This window comes from Macrotis lagotis, chromosome 1 (assembly GCF_037893015.1).
Source record: "Macrotis lagotis isolate mMagLag1 chromosome 1, bilby.v1.9.chrom.fasta, whole genome shotgun sequence".
NCBI classification, from domain to species: domain Eukaryota; kingdom Metazoa; phylum Chordata; class Mammalia; order Peramelemorphia; family Peramelidae; genus Macrotis; species Macrotis lagotis.
The window spans coordinates 46,703,432-46,710,793 of NC_133658.1; the positions used below are offsets into that span (position 1 = coordinate 46,703,432).

At 42.0% G+C, this 7,362-nt stretch overlaps 1 pseudogene; it reads left to right on the plus strand.

Annotated features, from left to right (window-relative positions):
• Positions 1-5,542: 5,542 nt before the first annotated feature.
• On the plus strand, positions 5,543-6,876 carry LOC141513262 (MAP kinase-interacting serine/threonine-protein kinase 2 pseudogene; annotated as a pseudogene).
• Positions 6,877-7,362: the final 486 nt, after the last annotated feature.

A 7,362-nucleotide genomic window follows, 5' to 3' on the forward strand; every position in this document is an offset into this window, starting at 1 on the left:
CTTTAGGGTTCTTTCCACTGTATTGGGTTGCCTCATTTCTAGGATAGTGGATAACTCCTTGGCTAAAATATAAACTCATTGGCCTGGCATTAAATGCCCTATACAATCTGGATCCTATCTACCTTTCTCGACTTCATATTTCTCCCTTTCATGAACTCATGTTTAAGTTCTCCCTCTGCTGCCTTGTCAGGTTTCAACTAGTTTCACTCTTATCACTATGCTGCTTTTGATGGCTCAGTGGATAGAGAAGGGGACTTAGAATCAGAAGGATGAGACTTTGAATCCAGCCTCAGACATTTGCCACTTACTAGCTTACTAACATTGGGCAAGTCACTTAACCAGGATCACCTCGCATCCAGGGCCATCTCCGATCATCCTGATTCATATCTGACCAGTGGACCCAGATGACTCTGGAGGAGAAAGTGAAGCTGGTGACTTAGCATAGTAGCCTCCCTCAAATCCAATTTATGTGCTTGTTATGGCATCACTTCCCTACTCTCATGGGGTTCTTTGAGAATGGAGGATAAACATAGTCACCAACTTAAGCTTAATTGATACCACCTCATATCCCTTCTGACTATGGAGTAAGAGGGCAAAGTAGCAAACTTCTCCCATTGCCTTCCTTTATATTGAACAGAAATTGGACTCCTAGCTCACACATCTGCTTCCTTTCAAATCCATATGAAACAAGATACCCTCTGTCTCCTCCCTTGCCTCCTTTTGTGTGTTGTCTTCCCCTCCAGATTGTAAGCTCCTTGAGGGCAAGAACTGTCTGTCTTTTTATTAATTGTGCTTACCTTAGTGTCTGCCACATAGTAGGTGCTTAAATAATGTTTATGAGCTTGGATTGCATTCTAGCTATTACTTCAAACTCAATTTTCCATGGCTGCCTCTGTCCCTTTGTGCAAGCTCTCCCTTGTTCTAGGGAAGCATTCCCTCCTCCCCTCTTAGAATCTGGAGCTTCATTTCAAGCCTCATCCTATTCACTATTCTTCCATGAAGTCTTCTTGAATTGCCTCTATCTCTGTTTCTTTATGATCTTTCTCTCCTCAGATTATCTGGGATTACTTATCTATTTGCAACCATTCCCCTTTCTTTCTCTCTAGTAGAATTTTAGCTCCTTAAAAGTACAAGAGGATTTCATCTTTGATTTTGTATGTCTACAAGAGTGCCTAGAACATAATAGGCATTTGGTGATTGTTGAATTGAATTGAAGACTATTCTTCAGGGGGACAGGGGAATCAATTGAAGTGAAATATGAGCTACTGTAGAAATTAATTTTTCCATGACCCTGATGCCTTATCTTGGAATTATGGCAATCCTGTTATTTTCAAAGGTTTCATAAGTGAAATGCAAATCCTTTAGGTCTAATGGATTAAGCTTGGAGGATAGAAACTTGGGGCAGCATGCACAGATTTGTGGTCTAAGGATCAGTCTAGCTAGGAGGCAGAGGGGATCATCTTCAGAAGTCTGGTCACCAGAGAATTATTATTATTGTTGTCATCATCATCATCATTATTCAAATAATGCAATTCAAAAGTCATTAAAGGGCAGCTAGGTGGTACAATGGATAAAGCACCAGCCCTGGAGTCAGGAGGACCTAGGTTCAAAACCAGCCTCAGACATCTGGCACTTACCAGTTTTGTGATCTTGGGTAAGTCACTTGACCCTGGTTGCCTCTCTGGTCTTTCTGATTCATATCTGGTCACCGAACCCAGATGACTCCACAGGAGAGAGTGAGGCTGGTGACTTAGCATAGTAGCTCCCTCACTCAAAGACAATTCACTTGCTTGTCATGGCATCACCTCCCTGATGTCATGGTCTTCTTCAAGAACAAAAGACAAAGATCATCATCATCATCCAGTATCTGCAATGTGCCAGGCATTTTGCTAAGAATTTGACAAAGATTTTCTTACCTAATCACAATAATGTTAGGAGGGAGGTGCTATTATTATTATTTATTATATTATTATTTTAATTCCATTTTAGAGTTGGGGAAATTGAGGAAAAATAGAAGTTAAGTGACTTGCTCAGTGACACACACAGCAAAGAAATGACTGAGGTCATGTTTGACTTCAGGTTTTCTTGAGTTCAGTTGTCGGATTAATTCTGTGTAGCATGAAGGGTCCCCTAAGCTGTCCACAATGAGGGCAAAGAAAGACCAAAGACAGTCCCTGCTCTCAAGGGAGTCACAGTTTAATAATATTTTAGTTAATGCATGGAAGGTTTGTTATCTCTAGAGGATGGGAATATTTCCACCAGGAAACAAATGACTCTTTCAAGAACATAATACTAATTAAATTTGCAGCAGTTCCTGCTGCCCCAAAAATGAAGCTTTGTGGCCCAAGACTTTGCTTTTCAGTCTGTTTACTTCTCAGAATTCCAGATTTCTCTTGTCTTCCCTTTTCCTGCCTCATCACAGTGGGTGGTAGGATCTTCTCATCTTTGCCTCTCCACCTGAAAATAGTCTTCTTGCATCTAAGTGCCTAATAGACTTCCTGACTCTTCAAATTCCATCTTAAGACCCATTGCCTTGGCCTATGACTCTTGACCTTCTCTATAATAAACCAGTCAAAACCCTCTCTCTGAACTGCCCAGATTCCCCTGTGCTTAATCATTTCCTCTGAAACTTGGCTATTGTATTCTCTTTCAGCCCTCTTCCATGCCCTACCACAGCTATAGATGCCACCTGTGATATATTGCAGCCTTCATCATTTATTTATATTTGCATAGATTGGAATCATCTATGATATACCTCTGGCACTTTTAAATAAACCATATTTTAGTAAAATAAGCTATATTTTTTAACCTTCAAAATGAGTTTCTATTTAATGTAGTCTAGCATCTACTTTTACTTCAAAAGAGCTTATAACCAAGGTATTAAAAGAATCAGTTAATCAGAATCTTTGTTGTATATGCATCAAAAGAGGAATACTTTATTTTCCATTATCTAAAAGACTGTTTTTGTCTTTAATAGCAGTAAATTTTGCTAATGGTCTAGTGAACTAAATAGAATTTAGCCAGCCCCCTCCCCCCCAGTGAGTAGGTATATAAGTGCTTTTAAAAAAAAGCTGGGTAGGGGGTGGCTAGGTGGCGCTGTGGATAAAGCACTGGCCCTAGAGTCAGGAGTACCTGAATTCAAATCCGACCTCAGACACTTAATAATTACCTAGCTGGGTGGGCTTGGGCAAGCCACGTAACCCCATTGCCTTGAAAAAAAAAAACCAGCTGGGTGCTTATTGATGTCTTCATATATATAGCATATTATATATTTATGTTTTAAGAGTTGGGTGCGTTGTTTTAATATATGCACATATTGCATTAACAGATATATTCTATGGCTGGCTATATGCACATGGCATGCATACATTAATATGTGAATTATAGGCCTAGATTTATATATATTTAAAAGTTGCTTGTTTTTAATAAATTATATGTATATATTTATGTATATTTTATATTTATGTATAGGGAGAGAGAGAAAGGGGGAGAGACAGAAAGAGACAGAGAGAGAGACAAAGAAAGAGGATGGGGGAGTGGGAAGGGAGACCTCAAATTAAATTTGTAAGTGAAAATAGAGGACTGAGACAATGTATGATTTTTCTACAACCAGCTGGTCTACTCATTCTCCTAATAATTTCCAAAGGGGATTCTACAGGATTGTAACCAATGTGTCAACTGAAGACAGACAGACTGAGCACAATCTGTGAGACTTATCGATGACATCCATCATACTCTCTGGTTCATGTACCCACCAGAGGGGCCCCTAGGAATATCTGGCTTTGGTTTATTTCTAGCTCTCATTTAGGTGGCTTCAGTTTCCATGCTAGCACCAAACTAACAAGGTTTGGGAACATAAAATAAGCTAATTACTTATAACAGATACAAAATACACTGGATTCAACAAATATTTCTTAATTACCTACTATGTGCAAAGCATTGGATCTTCAAAAGCAAAGCTAGCAATGAGTTTATATTTTATTAGGCAATACGATATGTAAACACTTAAATAAATCCAAGAACACTAATGACTGGATATCATCAGGAAAGACTTCACAAAGAAACTGTACACAAAATTCCAGATTTCTCTTGCCCTTCCTTTTCCTGCCTCATCACATTAGATGGAGCTCTATTCCAGAAGTGGGGAAACACCCTGGGCAAAGACAAGGAGATAGGAGATGAAATGTGGGAGGGGGGGAAATAACCAGTATGCCAACTTAGCTGGAATAGCATGTGAAGAGAAGTTATAGGAAATAAACCCGGAAAGAAAGAATGAAATTGGACTTAGAAAGAATTAAGATTCCAGGTTGAAGAATTTGTATTTATTTATTGGCTGCTGTTGAGAATCATCAGAATCATGTTTGAGAAAGATGAGTTTAGTAGCTGTGTGAATCAGAGAGAGAGAGAGAGACTGGAAGTAAGGAGTTCAAATAGGAAAGGAAACTACAATCCAGGCGAGAGATAATGAAGTGCTCAATTAGGCGAGTGATGATGTGAAGGGGACAGAAGGGGATAGATGTAAGAGATGGGACAGAGGTAGAATCAGCTCATTACAGAAAACTTTCCCTACTAGTGAACATCACCTTCTCCAGGAACCTGTACTGTAGTTTCAGACTTACAGGTCCCATCCGGAAATGAGATCTCCTTAAATGGGGAAAGGACTTAGAGTTCCCAGAGAATCTTGCAGCCTTCTCTTTCAGGGTCTATATCATTTTTACAGCTCAGTATCAGGTAGGAGCATAGTCCAAGACATCCAACACCTCCAAGTCTATTGTCTCTTATTGTCTTCAGGATTTCCTTCTTGAGAGATTCCCATCAATCCTGGGCTGATTTTCTCAGTACAATTTTAGGTCATAGGATCCTGTTTATCCTTTATTTGAACTCTTTAAAATTTACTCTTCCCCAAACTAAGATGATATGTCTGAGATTTCCTCTCCTTCCCTTTCACCTGAGATGGAGCAAACTCTTTCCCATTCTTCAAATTCCCATCATTTCAAATCAGCAACAGGTTCCTTCCTATTAGTGTGGATCAAATCCAGAATAGAATCTACCCATTTGGGATTCCTTTTCTTTTTGAAATTCTATCTGGAAGAAATATAAGGTGAAAGATCAATTGGTAAGAGAACTGACTTTGGAGTCAGAGACTTGGGTTCAAAGTCTCCCTCTCACCCAATACTTACATGATTAAAGGCAAATCCTTTAATCATCCTGAATCTCCTCTCCTGTAAAATTAGGTGGTTGCCCTTTAAAGTTCCTTCTAGTTGGCACAGTAGATACAGAACTGGCCCTGGAGTCAGGAGGACCTGAGTTCAAATGTGGCCTCAAACACTTAATAATTACCTAGCTGTGTGGCCTTGGACAAGTCACTTAACCCCATTATCTTGCAAAAAAATTCACCCAAAATTAATTAATTAATTAAAAAATACTTTTGACAGTGGCAGGTGGCAATGTTGTGCTTTCAGGTCTGTACTATGATACCATCCGCAGCACCTGCAGCAGCCCTGGAGAGACCCCGGTCTTGCTTCTGATCCCTGAACCAAAAATGGTGCAGAAGCAAACAGTTGAACTTGAGGGTTTTCCATCATTCATTCAAGGGTCAGAATTCTTTTGAGCTGGCCTTTGCCATCAACCAGTCCAAATCCACCTAGAATTCATTTTCAGTTTCTAGTGCCTGCCTGGCCCTGACATAACCTCAAGCCAGTCCATGGACATCCCCAGCACTAAAGAGAGGAACCACTGACAACTTCTCTGGGAGGTTTGCAGATGTTCCTTAGTTGCAGGATGAAATGCTGGAAGAAGGAGTCCCCAACTGAGGCCAGACCTGCAGCAGCCTCCTCACCAACAAAGACTATGCTGTGAAGGATCTGTGAGAAGCGCCTGGGTCACAGAACAAGTCATGGGTTTCGGGAGGTGTAGATGCTGTACCAGTGCCAGGGGCATTGAAATATCCTTGATCTGAGAATACTTTGAAAAAGAGAGGTTCTACTTGGTGTCTGAGAAGACATGGGCTGGCTCCATCCTCTCTCATTTCTATCAAGATCACCATTTCAACAAGTTTGAGGCCTACTGGGTGGTCCAGGACATTGCCAGGACCCTTGACTTCTCACACAATAAAGGGATCGCACACAGGGATCTTAAGCCAGAAAACCTCCCCTGTGAAAATCCTGACCAGATTTCTTCAGTCAAGATCTATGCCTTTGACCTTGACAGTGGCATCAAGCTCTCTCACCTCCACCCAGAATTAGTGTGGTCCTGCAGAGTCCATGGCTCCCAAGGTGGTGGAGGTGGTCAATGAGGAGGTCACCATCTATGATAAGCAGTGCTACCTCTGGACGACTTCCTGCTTAGAGGCTCTCTCTGCCCCCCTCCCCCCACTTCATGGGCCTCTGTGGCAGTGCCCGCGTCTGGAACCAGGCCGAAGCTCACCACACCTGCCAGAACATGCTTTTTGAGAACATCCAAGTGGGCAAGGATGAGTTCCCTGACAAAGACTGGGTCCACATCTCCTTTGCAGCCAAAGACCTCAGCCCTAAGCTGCTTGTCCCCGAAGCCAAGAAATGACTGAGTGCGGCCCAAGTTCTCTGGGTGCAGGGGGATGCCCCAGGTAATATCTTCCCTTCTCCAATCATCCTGCAGAGAAATAGCAGTGCCAAAGAACTCACCTCCTTCACAGCAGAGGAAATCACTGGGAACTGCCAGCTGAACCAGCTTGAAGAAGATGAAGAGGAAGGAAGCCCACCAACTGGCATCAAAACTACCTCTTGTTCCATGCAGCTGTTGCCATTGACCAAGTTGAAACTGGCCCAGCTACGGCAGAAGGCCAGCCTGTCCAAGGCCCCTCCAGCCCCCCAGCACCTGGTCAGCAACCACATGTAAGGGCCCCAACCAGGTCCCCCTCCAGCTCCTCTCCACCTTTATCCTGTTGAGGTTTGGTGAGGTTGGGTTTCTTTTTTTTAAGCTGTTGCCAGCCAGCCATCACTCCCTCCTTTCACTGGTTTCCAAGGAGTTCAGCTGACTTTGGGAGTAATTGGGTTTTGTTTTTCATAAACTTTTTTAAATGATCTAATGGAATTTACCAACAAAGCAAGAATGCAGCACAGCCACCCCCACCCCACCCCCAACATGCTTTCAGGGTGTGTGGCACACTGAAAAAAAATCTATGATCCTGTGATCTTTTAATTCCATCACTATCCTCTGGATCCTCTTGGCATCTGCTCCTTTATTCTTCAGGGCTTGCGGCAGCCTTTCTGACAGTCATTTTTCAGTTGTGTCTGACTCTTCATGACCCCATTTGGGGTTTTCTTGGCAAAGATATTGGAGTGATTTGTCATTTTCTTCTCCAGTTCATTCTATGGATAAGGA